We start from the raw sequence: 18,529 nt of genomic DNA on the forward strand, positions 1-18,529 counted from the left end.
GCAGATTACTGAAATAATCAAATTCTTAGACAAATCCTTTCCTGGTAGGATACTGATGAGATGGTTCCATTTCTCTATGACCAAAACTGGCTCCAGCTAATGTTGTTATTACAGCATGATGCACTCAGAATGAAAAGTGTTGAAAAACATTCTTTTGGAAGAAGATTGGATGATGGTTGACAAGTGCTGCGATACGGCTACCCAAAATACCCATAGATCAGAGCAGTATTGAATTTGACAAAATGGACCAAGGCTATTATTTTGTAGAACACAAATATTTTTAATAGAACTATTAGCCTTCCAGTCTAGAGGTTTTCATATATTTTCAGCTTAGATTATTGTCAGTTACAAGCATAAGTATTTCATAATAACACCAATAAAATTCACTGCCAATATCAATCTTCCAGAAACTGTCAAAAGATTAATTAAGACAAAGCTATAAAGACTTAGAGATGCAAAGTATAGAAATGACAACTTCAAAGACAAAAACTTTAAGAAGCCTGCCCAGAATTACCAATTAAAATGCAGGATTGAATTTTCTTCTGTAACACTTAGCACAGTTTTTCTCCCAGTAAACTACACAGCTCTTCTGTGTTTACCACAATAACACAGAATCAAAACATGAAGCCTGTTAGATGTGGAAACCAAAAAAGATCTGAAGCTGGTACAAAATTTAACACATCACTCAGATATTTCTCTAACTCCTCTGTATTATAAGATGCTGAATTTACTAAGTTTAAAAGAGGTGGTCAAACAGTAATAGTGAATATGAAAGCTTCAGTTTCAGGACTGAAGCATGAAGCAGCATACAACCCACAAATGAAACTAAGATCTCGTCTTATGCTTTCTCATATCTGCTTCAGTTCAATTCTGAAATGAGTTCTAAGAAAAAATAAGATACTGTGAAAGCAAAAATATTTATGTACGCTATGCATACAAAATAGACAACCAAGGGAGAAATGTTCCTCCTTATCAAAGACTTGTATTAGATGTATCCTTCTTCTAAGCATCTATGGACAAGTCCCCCAGAAAAAATGCCTTTAATCAATGGAAGCTGTTACTCGTTATCATCATCTGTTTATAATCAGTGAGAACAGTTGGGTGCTCAGCACTCTTGAAAACTGAACCAATTATTTAGGTCACTAGTTTTTAACCTTTTTTCTATCTGTGGGCTCTTATGCATTTTTCAGTGGACACAAGGTGCTGTTAGAAATGGTGCTTGCATAGATAGATGTCACTTTATTTGGCACTTACAACAAACTGTCTAGTATTTATCTCTTCCCCTTTCATGCTCTTATGAAAATACTCTCAGTCTCCAAGTTGGAGAAAAATGCCACACTAATCAAATAAAGACATTTTCAGCTGAATTAAAAAAAAAAAGAATACCTGAATCCAACTATTTTTAAGAACCTTGTTATGATATGCAAATAATATCTCTTCAGTTTGTGTCTAAAGTCTATGCTATAGTGATTACAACACAGGAAGAATGCAGTTCTGCAGACACTGTCCTTGCTGGCACAAGCAGCTGCTGCTGTGTCCTCCTGATCATCCTCATTACAATCAATGAACTGTTCTGTGGGATCATTCCTATAAAAACTACTTTTCTGACTCAAATAGCATTACTCGTGCTATAACACTCCTGATAATTTTGAATATGGTTTCAAACAGAGAAAGAAAGGGAAGAGTGCAGGAAAGCAAGGGTCTGCACAGATACCCTATGTTGACCCTAAGAGTACAAAATAAAAGGTGCCAACTACAACTAATGTGTGACTTCACATTTCTGTTTGTGCGTTAGAACAAATGAGAGACAGATTCCTGCCACAGGAAGAAGCACTGGCTGAGACCTGGCCAATTTCTGGTGTCCCACCTAAAGGAACCTTCCACCATCACTAGTGACCAGTAGCTGTAGAAACTGCTCCTGACACACATCACAGGCAAGGATCATTGTGCTCACAAACAGCCCTGTGTCAAATGAGAATTGCTACAGTGATCACTAACAATCACAGACTGAACAGAAAGCTGTTTGCAAGACTTCAGAATATTTCTAACGACATTTTACTGCTTGTTATAATAATTATTATTACTGGAATATATTTTACTGTCTCTCCACTAAACTACTGCATTACCGCCACTGTTCCTAACACAGACCAAATTACATTTAACAGAGCAGACTCTTAATTTTCCAAGTCTGTTCACCTTTGGCCTCAGCTCCAGCAACCAAGAAGTGTATCTGCATCAGCTCTGTGGAGGCTCTGGTAATCCCTGGCACAAACCCCCTGGGAAATGCTTTGCACCAACAAACTCATCTCACATGTTGGAAGCTGCCAAACTACAGATGGAATACTTCAGCAAAGTAGTGGCTGAAAAGTTCCTAAAATAAAAGCAGCAGGGGAAGAGGGGAAGACCTCTCCTGGTTTTGATGAAAAAAAATCTTTAGTCCCGACTACTGTATTTAAATTAAATCTATTTGCTTTTCACACAGTTCAAATGGATGCTTTTTAATTATTGCTAATTGTTTAAGATATTGTTGTATGCCCCCGATGATTTAAACAGAATAAATTTCATTCCTTTAAAATCTCTTTCAGCTACAGGCAATATAGTAAGAAGCCCCATAGGTATGGCAGTAAAAATAACCATAAAGACATAAGCATTTAAATGAGGAAAGCATAGAATACTTCCCACTAGACAAAAAAAAAAAAAAAAAAAGGAAAGAAAAGAAAGAAAGAAAAGAAAGAAAGAAAAAAGCTATGTGTTTTGGAGACACAAGAACCAAACCATGAAACACACAGTTGAAACATTTAGGATGACTATGAAAAAGGTCTATGTTCACTTGTTAAGGAATGTGCTAAGGCAGACTAAAGCATGTGAATGGCCCTTTCACAGGTCACAGATTCTATTCAGTTCTTGGACATTGTTATTATCCCACAGAAATAGATGGGCCTCATTAATATTCTGAACATACCTGAGAGAACATTCTTAAGGAAATCATCCTCTGGTGGTTTTGGGTTTGTTGTGTTTTGGGCTTTTGTTTTTTGTTGGGGTTTCTTGGGTCTTATGTGCTTTTTGCTTTTGCTTTTAACCAGCAGTAGGTGTTACAAATAGTGTCTGGTTAATAAAGTATAAGCATAATTTTGGTGTTAAAAGTTTAATAAAGAGTCTGCTTCTGGATATATTTGTTTATGCAAAAATTCAGATTATTATTTTTAATTTTTTATTTCAGTAAACAATTTTGCCATGTAGATTAAAGCTGAACTGCAGTCATGTTGCAAGCAATTATATTCTTGGCACTTTTCTGAACATAATATAACAATTACCACAGCAACTGAATTTTTATCATAGCACTCCAAGCATGCAGCAGGTTAATATCAGTGTTCAGCGACTTCAGATAATATTTCTAAGATGTTAATGTTTAGCCAATTTCAAATGTAGCAAACAGCTTCTGACACGAACTGAGTTGTGTGCTTTTAAGATAATGTGGTTACACAGGCCCTGATCTTATATAGAGTTGGACTGATGTCCCCCTTACAAAATGCGGGTAACGCTTGACGGGAGCCGAGCAAATCAGTATGCAGCACCAGCGCCATGGCAAGATGAGCTGTGATGGCAAAGTTACATTTTTAAGGAACATGACTCACTACAGAATGGGGTTAGGATCCCATCTCTGCTATGGCATCTCATACAGCTTGTCTGTTTACATCATCAGTTTTGGAATGCATGAACTATCACAGAGTGTTTGCTCGGAACCCATCGCTGTCCTGAAATGATGTTGTTACTAACCTGATCTACACTGGACTTTAAAGATATGCAGTTTGGTTTCAATTGTGTGACTCCTGCTGAGCGAACTCAAAAAGAAATAACCTCATTTTTTGAAGCTTGGTTCTTCTCCCTGCTGGCCCTCATGGGAGTTTTGCTGTTGCCTTCACAGAGAGTAGAAGCAGGCCCAGAAAATGGGTAATCACCCTCAGTCATCTAAGCTGTGCCACCATGCTTTGGATGCAGGACACTGATTTGATACAGCTACTTGATGTTCTTATCTTAAGACAAGATGTCTGGATGGCATACAAATATAGATAAAAGTAGATGACTAATTATCACATCTATTCTTAAGGCATGCATGAGGGAGGCAGTAAAGAGAAGGGGAAGTTTGTGGCTTACTCCCACACATAAATCCTCTGTGTGTCAGTGGGTGAACAGACACTACTTAAATCTATTGTGCAAAACTGATGTAGAACAACAATTAGCTGAAGCAGAGAAGAAACTACACTAGAAAGGCAAATATCAAAATATCTCTCTACTAAAATATTTGCAGGTAGTCATGTAATTCAGACACATAGCACGCCCAGAAACAGTGTCAAGTGTTTTGTACTCAAACCTTAATATGGCATGTGGAAAAAAAATCCCATTGAAATAAATAGACCTATTCATTTCAGAGACAGCGAAAAAGAGACGAACTTTCTTTGTCTTGCCACTTTAAAGCCCCTTGATAGCATTTTCCTTTTTTATTGTCTTTTAGATATAGATGCCCCTCTGCTTAAGTATCACCAAAGCTACTAGTAACAAATACCTAAATATATAACAGATGCATAAGTGCATCTTGGGATAAATACATTATGGACAATTAACTGTCATCATACCCCTCAATTACATTTTCACCCGCTCCTGTAGTGTACACCTGTGGCTTGTTAGTAATGCAATAAGTGTTGTAAAGCAACTCTAAGGTTCAAAGGTAGCTCTGCAAAAATCTGTTTTCCTCTTTTCTTAAATGTGCACTACATAAATGCAGAAACAGAGAAACAAACACAAGAGAAAAAGAATACCATCTCTTCTTTTACCATCTGACACTGCTGATCAAGTGGAAATTTAGAATTTTCCTGCTATGTCACACAGGAAGGAAGCTTTGTGTGAAGTCTTGAGCCTGATTCTAATTTCACTAGGGTAGAAATTAACCCAGAGAAGCAGCAAGTGAAAATCACTCCTAACATTATTTCCTTTCTCGGTTGTGCAGGGTAATGTAATAATCATAACAGCATTTGAGAAAATTTTGTAATGCGCATCATTTCTGGTCAAAAGTAAAAGAAGTTGCTGGAAGCACAACTAAAACTGATATCTATCTAGGCTACAGTATAATTAAGTCTACAGCTCTGCAAAATTGGAATTCGTATAAGTTAAAGTAGCTATTGGATATTCTTACTATAATCACACTTAAATCCATAATAGTTTCTGGAAGGATTTGTTATTAAATATGTGAGTGGTGTAATTCAGTAAGCTCTGTATATGACACTGATGGAGTGCCTGTAAAGAAAAATTTTAAACAAACATATACTATACAGATGGTCTTATAATTGTAGCTAGAGGCAAATCCAGAACAGAAATACCCCTCTCAGGTGATATCCCAGTGGCATGAACACATTTACGTTGTTTTTTTTTTTTTTAGTTCTATACACCCTGACTGACTTACTACCTCCTTTAGCACCTCTGGATTTCTGCATTACTTATTTGGGAAAGAAAACAAAGTAATTGAGAGGCTTTTCTGAGCTTCAGCATGAGAGATGGAGTGATCTTTGTAAAAATCCACTGATTCTGGCATTCACATCACTTTCCCAGTATACAAGGAATCCCATCATCCAGAGCCTCACATACTGGAGTCCAGATGACCCACTCCACCAGGAGTCTGGCTGAAGCATGCAAGGCTGCATCAAGCTGGGAGGCTGGGATATTCATCCCATTCGCTCTCCTCTCTGTAGACATCTCCCCCCCTGCTTCCAGCCACAGGGCAGTGAGGGCACAGCCATACCTGTGTTCCACCAAGCAAAGCTGTTTTCACAGAGTTACCTCATCAGAAGAAGGAAACATTATAAGTCCCTCTCATTCGACTTTCTCCAAAAAACAGGACATAACTCCTCACATCCCTGGTACTGATCCAGAACAAACCAGGCTGTTGGGAATTGCCAGCTACATTATAATGCTTTCTATCTGACCTCAGTGCTTTTGGGTTGAATCATCTGAATAAAACAAATCTCACTCCTAGAGTGGGATTTCCTGTTGGGACGATGACAGTGAGATATCTACCTACTTACCAGTGCATTTCAGCAGAGGTTCTTATAACAGTTCTTTTTTTCCTTTTAGCGAAAGAAAGCCTTCTTTTCAAGTCTTCATGTACCCCTTCTCAAATTGTCTATAAATTAAAAGTTGACAGCTTCATCTGTGTAATGAGCAGTGGTGGCAGCTGACACCTGTACAGCTTTCGGCAGCACCCTTTAATCACGTTGTTTGTTCTTGCTCATCTTTTAAATGGCCTGCAAAGCAACGGTGAAGGGCAGGACAGTGAAACACTCACAGATAACATTCAAGAGCGTAACTTCATTCTATCATTAGTGACATACTTGAGAGACACTATATTTATTTATAGGCAAGAATCAAGTATGCACATTTTGACCAAGAATGATTCATGGGCTGTCAAATGCCAATATGCTTAAACAGGCCTGAAAAGAACTGGGTTGGCTGACTGCACGCTATCAGCCACTGGTCAGTCAGCATAAGCTGAAGTGAAGAGCTGTATCACCTTACTTCACTAAATCCATGGCCTCCACAGTGTTTAATTGTGGTTTTGGATGGCTCAAAACCAAATACAGTCTGATCTGTTTTGCTGAGCAATGACTGTCAGCTAACTTACCCTTTTGCAACCATGTACAAACAAAATCTCTAAATGAATACGAGAAAGAACAAAAGAAAAGATAAATGCAAATATTTTAAAAGTGTTAGCATTAATCATATGGGGACATTATTTAGCAGAGATGGAAAGTATGGTTAAATTGAGAAAAAACATCTGATACGTGCTGTATGCAAATTCTTTGATGTCTGGACACCTCATTGCTTGGAACGGCTTAAAAGATCTGAAAGAACAGACTGAAGACCAAAAAAACATGTCACAAGTTAAAGTTCTGTATGATCCAAAAACTGTACTGGATGATTTAATAAGAAAGTGTAATTTCTAGTAATTTTTTTTCTTGGAAATGATTCATTGCTTTTGGTAAAAAGCTGGCTCCATACAGAGAATTACCTGTCCTGCCTCAGATACTTTTTTCCATATGATTAGAAAATGTATCAAAAAAATCTTAAAAAAATATATCCTCCCCTTCAGATGCTGAACACCAGTATACGAATTGCAATACTTGGGGATTGTAACTTCTGCAGTAATGATAGGAAATACCCTAGCACCTATTGTCTAAGCACTTCTATTGACTAGTCAGGGCAAAATTAGAATCAGGAGCTTTTACATTACTCTATAATTGGCCTGAGTAAAATCTAATAACAAATTCACAGTGTAGTTGGAACTCATCTGTTGTTTGCACTTCCTACTTCACAGATGAGACAGTCTCAAAAGACAGAGTAGGCTGAAGACTGGTTGGACAACTCTATAAGTGAAGTCTCAAGACTCTTGTCATTCTAGCTGTCTAAATTACTTAAACAGGACTCAGAGGGATTTAAAGGGGAGAAACGACATGACAAACAATTATATTCTAACACACTATTTATAACAATGCCCTTTCAGATTATTGTTCCACTCAGACTGACACATTACTGTAATCCCAGGGATGAATCAAGGGACTTAGAGTTAGATCATGCACAGCTTGTAGGCATAAAAAAATACGAATAAAGAACTGACATTCAGGAAATATAGAGCGACTCAAGGATAAATTCTGCTGGGATGAGCTTAATTTATCAATGTCAATAACAACGGTGAACACATCGCAAGAATACATGCATATTAATTGAAAATAACTCAGATTAAATCACTGCAGTTTGACATTTTGAGATAGGCACTTTATCTTTTCAAGAAAGAGAGCACTATAAAATCTTTAATCTGAAAACACATCTTAATTGCATGTTATCACCTCCTAATTGCTTCTATATTATATTAAACATTTTGCTAATTACTAGCCTGATCATGGTGTAAATAGCTTGAGGCTAGAGCTCATAACCAGCTGAAGACAACTGGGCACAATGAGGGCCACAAAGAAGTTTATCACTTCGGTGTATTATCACGGACTTCCATCATTATCAGTGTCTATCACTCTTTATCTCTGCTTCCCTTGTGAGATAAAGAAGAGAGGCAATAATGTAGATCAGAGGTTGAGCTGCATTTGAGTTAATCCATCTATTTCTAGCTCTAGATTTCTAATATTCCCTGGAGACAAAAGTTGTCTGCCTACTGCTGTCACTAATCTACTGCTTGAACACTGAGGCCAGAATGCTATTTGCTGTACCACAACACTGGGTAATGGAGATGCTCCTGGACAGCTGGAGGTGCACACTGCATCTGAAACCAAAGGACATGGATGAAATGTGTTGCTGTGAGCAATCTACCTGTTTAGTTTCAGAGCCTGAGTAATACACAGATGATGCATAAGGAGCATCTGAGGCAGCAGTTTGAGAATTCATCAGGAATGACAATTATTTATGCTTAGGCAATAAAAATGCTCATACAGAAGTGCCAGGTGACCTAACAGTGCAGGCAGCCATTTGGGCAGCAACTAATAATTTGACCATAGTAATAATTTAGATAATTACTGTTACCTGAAATGAGCAGACCCAAAGATCATTTTTAGGGGTTTTTTTTTTTTTTTTTTTCCTTTGAAAGGAAACAATTTTATCCAACATCGTATTCAGGAATGAAGTAACTTTGTAGGTTACAAACTGCATGGTAAAATAGAGCCTTACAAAATATGATTTGCATTTGCCAAAGAGAAAAAAACAAAAAACAACAACACTAAGAGGAAATCATTTGGCCAGCACATAAGTAAAATAGCTTTTCTTCCTTTGGCAGAACATAAGTTTAGTGAATGCAAAGAGGAGGTGGCAATACGTGGCCATCTGCTCTATTTAAAATTGGGCTTTCACCACAGCTACTTTGTCAGGGCTGTAAGATGCCAGGGGCCCAAATTTGTCTCTGCTAATAACAGCTTACTTTTTTATCCTTTGCACTGTGGCAGCAGCAAGGGATCCATGCCTGAAAAATAACTCACAACTTCTTTCACTTAGCAGAAAGTTTACAAGCCAGGCAGAAAGAAAACAGACTGCAAATGAGGGAATATGAAAGACAGATGAGTTTAGGCCTGAGTTACCAGATGCCAAAACAAAGAGTTCTCAGCTCTAAACTGTTTTTCTCACTCAAGACCACACCTTATGGAATGGCATGCAATTAACTGGTCAGAAAGTAATGCACAAATCTGAAGAATCCTTCCCACCTTCTCTCCACAAGACTGACTACTCAGCCCTCAGAGTGGGGGCACAGACCCCACCGCAGCCCTCCCACGATCCTCTCACACCTCCCAAACTCTACTCTGGGTCTTTTGTTCCATAACATGCTTCTCCATGGGCTACACTGCTCTCTCGCTACCTAGATTCCCGTGCTCTATCAGAGCAGTCATAAAATAAGTTAGACAAGTATAGTTAATACATTATAAGTGAGTGCTAACCCTGGTCCTGCATGCTGCCCATCGATTCCCATCTCCCCTGAGGCTGCTGTGGCACTGTGCGGTGACATCGTGCTGTCCCGTCTGTACGGTGCTCCCTCCAGTGACACAAGCTGCAGTGACACTGACAGGAATTGGGGGCTGTGAAAGACTGTGTGTCAAAGCTTCACAAACTGGGCTTCCTGTCAACATTTCTTGGCTGCGAGCACACAGTGGAATGAAATACAGCACAGCTAACCTGAAGGAAGCAATGATGCACAGCTGTTTTATTGCCTGGTACAGGTAAGACATTTTTAGGGAATATTTTCCGCCTTTTAATGAGCCCACAACAGAAGGCTCTGAATTTATCTCGGCTGCCAGAATCCTCTCACTCTTTCAGGTTCTTATTATCTTTCTCTGTTTCTTTCTCTCTTTGTTTCTAGTTTGTGCCTGCTTAGAGTACCTTAAGCTCCTTTCTTCAGCTCCTAAGCAGTCCTTAGAGGTGTCTGTGCTCTCCCCAAGAATTCCCTAATTTGCCTTCTTTACTTTCACTTAAGGTTATGAGAAGCCTGCACTGTATTCTTGCCTGTCTTTGTATCCAAAGCAAGGAGAGGAAGACACTTCCTGGCGGAAGAAATGCTCTGCCCTGGGAGGTTGCCCCTGTCCTTACAAGCCATTTTAAGAACACCTTATACTGAAACACAGTGTACATGGCTTAAAGTCTGTACCACACAACACTGAACTTTCCCAAGGGCTCATTTCTGTGGTTGAATTTCATACCCATGCTACACGTGAATTTTATGATATTTGCTTGTTTGCATTTTCTCCATTGTCTTCACATATTTTATCTCCACAGCTACTAATTCTTGATATAAATGATGATAAGCAGTAAAGTATGGTCCATTAACTTGATTTTTAAAAGTATCTAAAATTTACGCAGTGATTTAAATAATAATATAAATTATATTAAGTATGTGCAGCAGCAGAGGGTACGGCCTCCTAAACAGAATGAATTTCTCCTTGGAGAGCACTGATTAGTTCATTTTTCCTAATGAATCTTTTGTTATAGTCAGAAGTTCCTTTTTTCCCCCTCACTGTCTCACTTATGAAGCATGCATATGTATATATGTATGTTCCATTTATATATTTGATAGCTAGATTAAGTGATATCCTACTTCACCTCCAGAAAGGGCACAGCACTTCTTAAGGAGGAAGCTGCATTTCTTAGGTCAGAGAAACTGAGGCCAAGTCATCCCATCCACAGATTCTCTACTTGCTCAATCTTTGGGTCAACTATCTCCAAACATTAATCCATTGCTAAAATACTGCCTAGAGAAAAGTGGATGGACAGTGCTGCTTCTCTCAGTGAAATTTATTGTTGAAGCCAATTGGAAGGCATGTCCATTCAGGCACTCCATCAAAAAGAAGCAGCAGATGGCTTTGCACTGCTTTCTTGAGCATCTAGGAATGCACCTCTGCTTCTGTTCTCTCTTCACTCTGCATATTCATACCATTCTTCCCTAGGGCAAGGAGGAGAGAGAAGTCCCCTCATTCACTCACATGTGCTTTACCTGCTCATAGAAGCCAGGCTGCCATCTGATCTAATGAACTTTGAAACAAACTCCTTTTAAGATAACTTTCTTTTACCTGCAGTGATGTTCCTTTGGTGGTTGTTTACCATCACCCAGGTCATTTAGGCTACAGTTTAAAATGCATCGTGACTGTTGTTCTTTTCCTCTAGAAATATCAATGTATGTGGTACTTTTCAATAAGTGGACATTAATTCACACTAAATTAAAGTGGGATTCCCATGAAATTACATATTTCATCCACATGAATACTGAAAGAAATCATTATGATTAATGGTATAATTTATATGTGCATGTTGATGAAAGAATCTTAATCTAGAGTAAATTAGTACAGATTTATGTACTAATAATTTTGCTGTGCTCTAAGGTCCAGATGAAAACCAACTAAGTGATGTTGTATTCACAGCCAGTTCATATTAACATATCTTAAAGGGATAGTATAAAGGTATCAAATAAACAATTTCTAACCCATATTAACTTCATTTTAGCCTTTTTTTTTCCCCTTCAGAATCCATAATTAATATACTGCTAGGAATAAAGTTTCATCCTTTTCATCTTTACATATGTGCCAAGGAATCAAGGTAGATAAGATGAATGGAAATATTTTATCATAAAATAACTGACTTTTAATAGAGGAAAGTAAAGTAAAGGACCTGTTCCATCCGTGTGGCTTTGTGCAGGGATGAGGAATTCGATGTCTCACCAAAGCTCACAGCACACCAGCTTACCAGGACAGCCGTGGCAGTCCCCTATGCTTGTCTGGACTACCCATCATGTTGTTGACTGCTGTGCCATACCCACGGCTCTAATCAGCTGTATCCCATGCATATAGTGTGCTCCTGACTCAAATGAAGGACATGGTTTAGCAGTTATGATAGGGAGGGGTTGATGGTTGGACCACATGATGGTCCTAGTGATCCTTTCCAACCTCAACGATTCTACAATTCTATGATTAAGCAATCTTTGTTGCTTAATGCAGCTAACAGATCTGTAGCATCTGGGGAACTTACAGCCCATGAACTGAATTTACATGCAGGAAAATACCAGCAGAAGCAACTTTCTCATTGCCAATATTGTTAAGTGCTTATTTCTAACACTGACGCACAACTAAGGCTGAGGGTAGTGTGGCTGAACAGGCCATGTACCAGTGCCAAGCAGTCACCTTGTGCTGTTAAAAATGCTGGCTGGTGGTAAACATGTGAGGTACAGTGCATTACTTAATATTCTGAAGAGAGGATTGTGAATCATTTTACATTAATTACTAAAGCAAATGTTTATAAAATGCATCTCAGTGTATAATCACCAGCTGATCTTACCTCTGCAATCCTTACAGGAAATAGAAAGTGGAACATAGGTTAAATTCTATGCCGATTCCTTCTTAAAAACGAGGATAAATTGCTGACCTGGCAAAACTTGCAATAATCTTTTCCCACAGTGCTCTTTGTACATTATTCTTTTCAAATATTTTAAAAGAAATAGTCTAATTTAGTCAAAATAGTCTTAGGTTTTTGCAGCAAGTTACTTTATCAACTTATAAAAACTTGGATAGGACCCCTCCCCCAAATGGTTACAGTCCCCCAAAATTGCAGTTTCCTTGAAGAAAACTCCCTGAGTTCTGTGACTGAGTCTGTGGTGATGTAAGACAAGAGCAGCAGTACTACTGTACTTCAGTAAATTAATCAAAAATGTCTTCATCTTCCCTTTCAAATTAGGTATTTTAACGTTTTGCTGCTGGGACATATTTTTTTTCTGTAGCACAAAGCTGAATATAAGAGGTTTGAAATTTCATACAATCTGAGATACATTATCTCGTAACAAATCCTGTTGGAGGATTAACTCTCTTCTAAAGGGAACCCAGTGTCAGTTTGCAAAAGGAGAAATGACTGATGGCAACATTATTAATGACAAGCAGCTAATTTCTATGCAGTTTTACCTAGCTACTACTTACGGAACCTGCAGCCACCAGTATACATTATGCAGAATACCTAACTAATTTTCAAAATCCTTGCTTAAAACTTAATTCAAGGGAAAGACCTCTTGATCTCACAAAAGGCATTATTGCCGGAGATTAAACTGCTTGATGCTATGTATTGTTCTAGCTGTAGTCAAGAGGGAATATTAATTGAGATGTTCCATGGATTACAGTGTGTATTCCACAGTGGTTCACATGTTTCCTGGTGGTCTTTCCAACAGGAATAGCACAAATGAGGGGAATAAGACGGATCATTTTGAACCTTAGTTGTTAAGCCATTGTTCTGTTGTGCACAAAAGGTAATGCTTGGTTGATTTGCTTTATTTCTGAACTGTTCTGATTTTTTCCCTGTGCACCTAATCTCCACCACTTCCTCTGTGAGTCATCAGCAGCTGGACCCAGTGAAACCACAGGAATTGGCTCCTGGTAAAGAGCTCTAATGGTGCTATTACTCAAGTTCAATTCTCTTTAAGCCTGGTAAAGAAGCATCATGAGTCATATGGTACAGACAAGAGTTCTTTTGCATTTGCTTCTTTAGGAAAATCAAAACCTATGCTTTGCTTTTTTTGAAATGATTAAAATCAGTGTCTCCTGTGCCTATCTCTCTGCACGGCCTTTGCAACAAAGATGAAATGTCATTTTCCTTTGAATTTCTCATTACTTTCTCCTTGCACTTACCTGCTGTACAGCCTTTTTAAAAAACAAGTTCTTAAAAATAAAACAAAACAAAAAATCACAGCCATTTAGCTCTTCCCCTTCTGCTCATTTTCACTGCGCAGAAGTGCAATGTGATTCACACCTCTGATTCAGCTGATTTGATTAGTTGTTGCTGCCATACACCTGCTGCTGTCACGGTAGTAGCCTGTATTTGTGGCATAAGTTCCTGCTGCTGTCAGAACAGGTGGATATTGTATAGTAGATTGAAAAGAATGGTTTGAATGGCAATTGTTCTCCATCTCTACTTACACAAATCCAGGACAAGTTGGGTCCATCAAATTAGTCTCTCCCGATTTGCCTGCAGTTACTAGGATGGTCACGTATCTTATTTAAGCTAAGGCCAGATTTTCAACTGCAGATAAGAATAACCTTACCAGATGAAATTTATAGTAAGATGGTTGTTCACAACCTCTGTTCATGGCTTATTCTTGGGCTTTTCTATACTAGACAATTTGAAGACTTCAGAGAGCTCTAGGGGATCTCTTTGACTCTTGGTAGGATTTCCTTTCCTCTCCTTCAATTAAAACAAGTCATCCTTAACATTTAAAAATGGTCCTTATTAAAAGAATTTCTCATTGTTATTATCCTCTCAGAACAGCATTTTGCCTTCTGATGAAGTCCTGCATGCTGGTTGTAGGAGCCTCACTGAATTGTAATGCAGTGCTGCACAGGGACTGATACTCTATGACAGCGTATAATGCTGGACAGCAGAAAAAGAAAAGGAATAAAGGAAAAGAAAAAGAAAAGAAAGCAAGCAGGGGAAAAAGGAAAAAAAAAATAGGGAAAAAGGAAAAAATGAAAAAAATAAAAAGGAAAAAGAAAAGGATGAATGAAAACAAAGGGAGTTTATTGTTCAGCTTATTGAGCAGAGTAAACTATATAGCAGTTGAGAAAGATACTCCTGCAAAGCAGAGGGAGCCTTCTTTCCATACAGATCTTTTATAGATCTACTCTGAAATCTTAAACTTTCTGAGTTGAATGTATTTCAGTGAAATACTGAATGACAGAGCAAGTAACATTCAACTGGTAGGAAGAACTGGAGAAACCAAATACAGATAATTTGAAGCCTCCTAAAGAGAGGTAAAATGAAACTGTAGTCTCTAAATTGGATCCTTTATTTATTAGCACAGTCGTATTTAAATGGATTATGAGCTCCAACACAGGCATTCCCAAGTTGCACTCCACATACCACAAGTGGTACGCAAGTGTCTGCAATGTGACTTGTGACCCTTTGTAGAGCTGCAGGCTGAGGCTGCTGTCACCACTGTTGCTGATGGCAGTGCTTGGCAAGGGAAAGTTTGAAAATCATCATAGTCTTAACAGATGAACAGTTTTCCCTTTCATGCAAGATATTTATTTCAGGAAACAGAGTGCCTCATCTGTAGCGGCTCATCTATAGCACACACAGTGTTCCTCCAGTTTGAACAGACCCAAATGTTTTGGGGTCTTTATACTATAAATGCAACCTAAATACCATCTTACCACCAGTGCCAAAATTTAGAATTGATTACTGCTGCCTAAATAAAGATACTGCTATTTCTCTTGATGTACTTTTCCAGCTAGCTATTAAATCAGTGGCAGACTGTAAATCATGATTGTGCGGTAGGATTCTAATGTGCACTTTTTCGAGTATGCACAACTGAGCAGTTGTGCTACAGAAGTATTTGTTTTTCCAAAGGCAAGGAAAAACAGAAATTGATAACATTTTTAATGGACTACAATTCTGTAATTTGGAATTATCCTCAAAGTTTTGTGGATTTTGTATCTATTTCAAATTAATATTTGATTAAAGTATCTCTCTGTGCAATCCTTAGAATGATTAATTTGGTACTTTTATTCAGCTTTTACCTTTCATCTTGATGGCACACATTAGTGATATAAAAATTTTCCAACTTTCAGGTTCGTACAGAAGAAAAGGCAGAAGCAGAGCTGTCAGTTTCAGTCCAATTCTAACAGATGCATTTGTTTTACAGTAGAAGCTGGTTTCACATTCTTAAGAATATTGTAAACAATTTGCAGCTGCTTGATTTTTTATGCCATCATAAATATTCATGACAATTCTTCAAGATCTACAAATATAAGGTGACCTTAGACCAAAAAAAAAAAAAATCAGACTCAGGCAGTACAGAGCACAAGTCATCAGTTTTTCACCTTTCTCAGAATTACACAGACAGCTGCAAAACCTGTGCTCAACATCACATGCAAGGCTTCTGGCAAATGGTTTTCCACTTTAACCAAAACCAATAGAAAAGCCACTGCGCTAAGACTGTGCTAGTGGAGAGTCTGGTAACGTGGTTTTGGCATGTAATGCAATGGTCCTGCAAGACCTTGCTGGGGGGGTGATCAATAGCTCCGAATATGACTTTTAATCACTTCAGTACACATTTGTTGGTTTCTATCAGCACAGTTTTCTGGCATTAAGAACAGAAAGGAAAGTGAGTGTCTGCTGGGAAGTGGAGAGAAAAGTGAAAAAGAAAAGTGGAAGACACAGCTGACAAAGCTAGCTGCTCTGTTTGCATGCATGTTAATTGTTCAGCAAATAACACTAAATTGTGGAAAAATATATTCATTGTGTGGTATTTTATTACATGACATTACTGTATTATCCCAAATGTATGCAACAAACAGGTACCTTTTGCTTGCCCTTCAGCAAAGTTTTCTCTGCTTTTTGTTTCTCCCTGCAATTTTCTCCTTCAGTATTTCCACACATTCCACGGGTATGTTTGTGTTTCAGGTTTTAAAACCAATAAAAGACTGTATGTGGAGACAGTAATTGCATCAGTAGCACCAGCCAGTCAGATAAGCCAGGGATGGGAAGGCAGGGGGTCCTGACTAATATGAGAAGATGTAAGAAAAGACTTGAGAAGGTGAAGTAATTCCACTCAGGAAGATGCAGGACTTTGAGGGAGTTGATCTTCAGTGGCATAAATTGCTTAAAATGATGCTGAATTACACCAGCTTGCCTTAAACATTTGGGTCATCTGATATGTAATTCAAGCACGGCCTACGTGACCTAGATTTCTAATGACACAGCTCAGCAAATAACGGCTAAAATGACACATTAGTGACAAAAAATAAGATTTGTCCCCAAACTCATAGAACACACTTTCTACTAAAGCACTCCATCCACAACACACATTTTTCCTGGGGTAGTTACAAGGTATAAATAAATTACAGGTAATATTTTCATAAGTACACATATGATTTAGAACTCCATGCCCCATTTTTTAAATTGAAGGAAAATGTTTAAAGTGATTTCAAAGGGACTGAGGTGATGAAGCACTATGGAAAAAAAAATCCGACTGGGCTCCTCTTATATTCAGTGTCTGACCATAAATGCTCAGATGTCCCTTTGAAGGTCAGGGAGATCTAATATACTGAGCATCCCAGCTTCTTTCAGAACTGTGAGTTAGACTCTGAAATGACATAAGTATTTTGAAAATGGAATCTAGCAAAATCTTGTGGATAGGTTGGTTTTAGTAAGGGTATCTGAAAGACTTACCTCTAAGGTTTAACAGCTTTAGGATGTGTTGTAAAAAAACACATATTCATCCATGTACCCCAGAATGTAAAGTGAGTGCACTCCTGTAAACAGGAAAAAAAAAAAAAAAAAGTAAATTGATCATTTTTAGCATTTATTACCATGTTACCAAGAAATCTGAAAGGAAATGCAAGAGAAATTGAAATACTTCCAAAATAAACCCCCCGTACTTAGCAGCATCAATGCCATCTTACTGCAGCTTCACATTTACAGCCCTAGGAATTTTCGCATACATAACTGTAGTGTTTCCTCTTGATTTCATTTGATAATATCTCAGACTGTTTTAATAGAAATATACTGATGCTAATGTCAAGTATTTTCAAAAATTTCACCCCAACTAAACAAATGAAGAATGGTCTCCTAAGAAGAGCTGTAACAATGACAATAATTTTGATGCATTTTGTTTTTGGTGGTTTTTTTTTTTTCTGATGTGAAGTTCTTTAAGATAATGCAGTGACATATGTTGTACACATCCAACTAATTGTTCATGTTTATAGGATACAATCTTCCAATATGAAAGCTGTAATTTTTCTCTTCCTCTCTGTAGCTTTAACACAATTTGTCTTAACATCTATGAGACCTGAAGAACTACTCAGTAAATTAAGAAAACAATTTCTAAAACTGGACAATCATTTTCAGAGCCAAATTTTTAACTGTGGCTATGGGAATCCACTGTGACACTGACTAGGATCCAGAAAGCAAAATGCTTGTAAGGAAGCATTCATTGTTGATGTGAAAGTAAGGCCTGATCTTCCTTAGAAATATTGGTCAGGTCAATTTTACACAGCTTACTTACACATGCTCAAGGTGGACATTATTTTTTAATGCTTACTTTACCATATGCATGCAATAGGAAACACTTGAGCATGTATGCAGTTAACAGGAAACAACGCTTACATACTGTTATGATTGTTTTTCCCCTCAAAGCACCTAAAACATACTTTCATGAAAACTACTTTTGGAAACAGAAAAACTGTGCACATAGTAATTGTATTATTATTTTTTTTTTCCATTTCCAAGCCTGATTCTTAGCAAGTCACATCCTTTTTGCATTTTGCAGAAATGATGTGTCATTAGGAAACGTAACTCTCGGTTACGTGGGCATGTCATGTTACAGTACATTAGAAAACATGATGTGCTGACATAACCATGCATGACCATTATCCAAAAGACACGTTAAATCCTGGCAGTTCAGTCAGAGGCACATTTGGTTCTCAGTACACATATTCGGCATATATTATAATCTAATCATGCA

At 37.9% G+C, this 18,529-nt stretch overlaps 1 long non-coding RNA gene across 1 annotated transcript in view; it reads right to left on the reverse strand.

Annotated features, from left to right (window-relative positions):
• The window catches only part of LOC128082101 (uncharacterized), a 54,415-nt gene that overhangs the window by 17,640 nt on the left and 18,246 nt on the right, over positions 1 to 18,529 (reverse strand). The window contains exons 6-7 of the long non-coding RNA XR_008207548.1: positions 17,236 to 17,318; positions 6,078 to 6,296 (exon numbers count right to left, since the gene is read on the reverse strand). This is a non-coding gene — a long non-coding RNA (uncharacterized LOC128082101). The remainder of the gene's footprint in view (positions 1 to 6,077; positions 6,297 to 17,235; positions 17,319 to 18,529) is intronic.

The sequence above is a fragment of the Tympanuchus pallidicinctus genome, unplaced genomic scaffold (assembly GCF_026119805.1).
Source record: "Tympanuchus pallidicinctus isolate F22 unplaced genomic scaffold, pur_lepc_1.0 scaffold22, whole genome shotgun sequence".
NCBI classification, from domain to species: domain Eukaryota; kingdom Metazoa; phylum Chordata; class Aves; order Galliformes; family Phasianidae; genus Tympanuchus; species Tympanuchus pallidicinctus.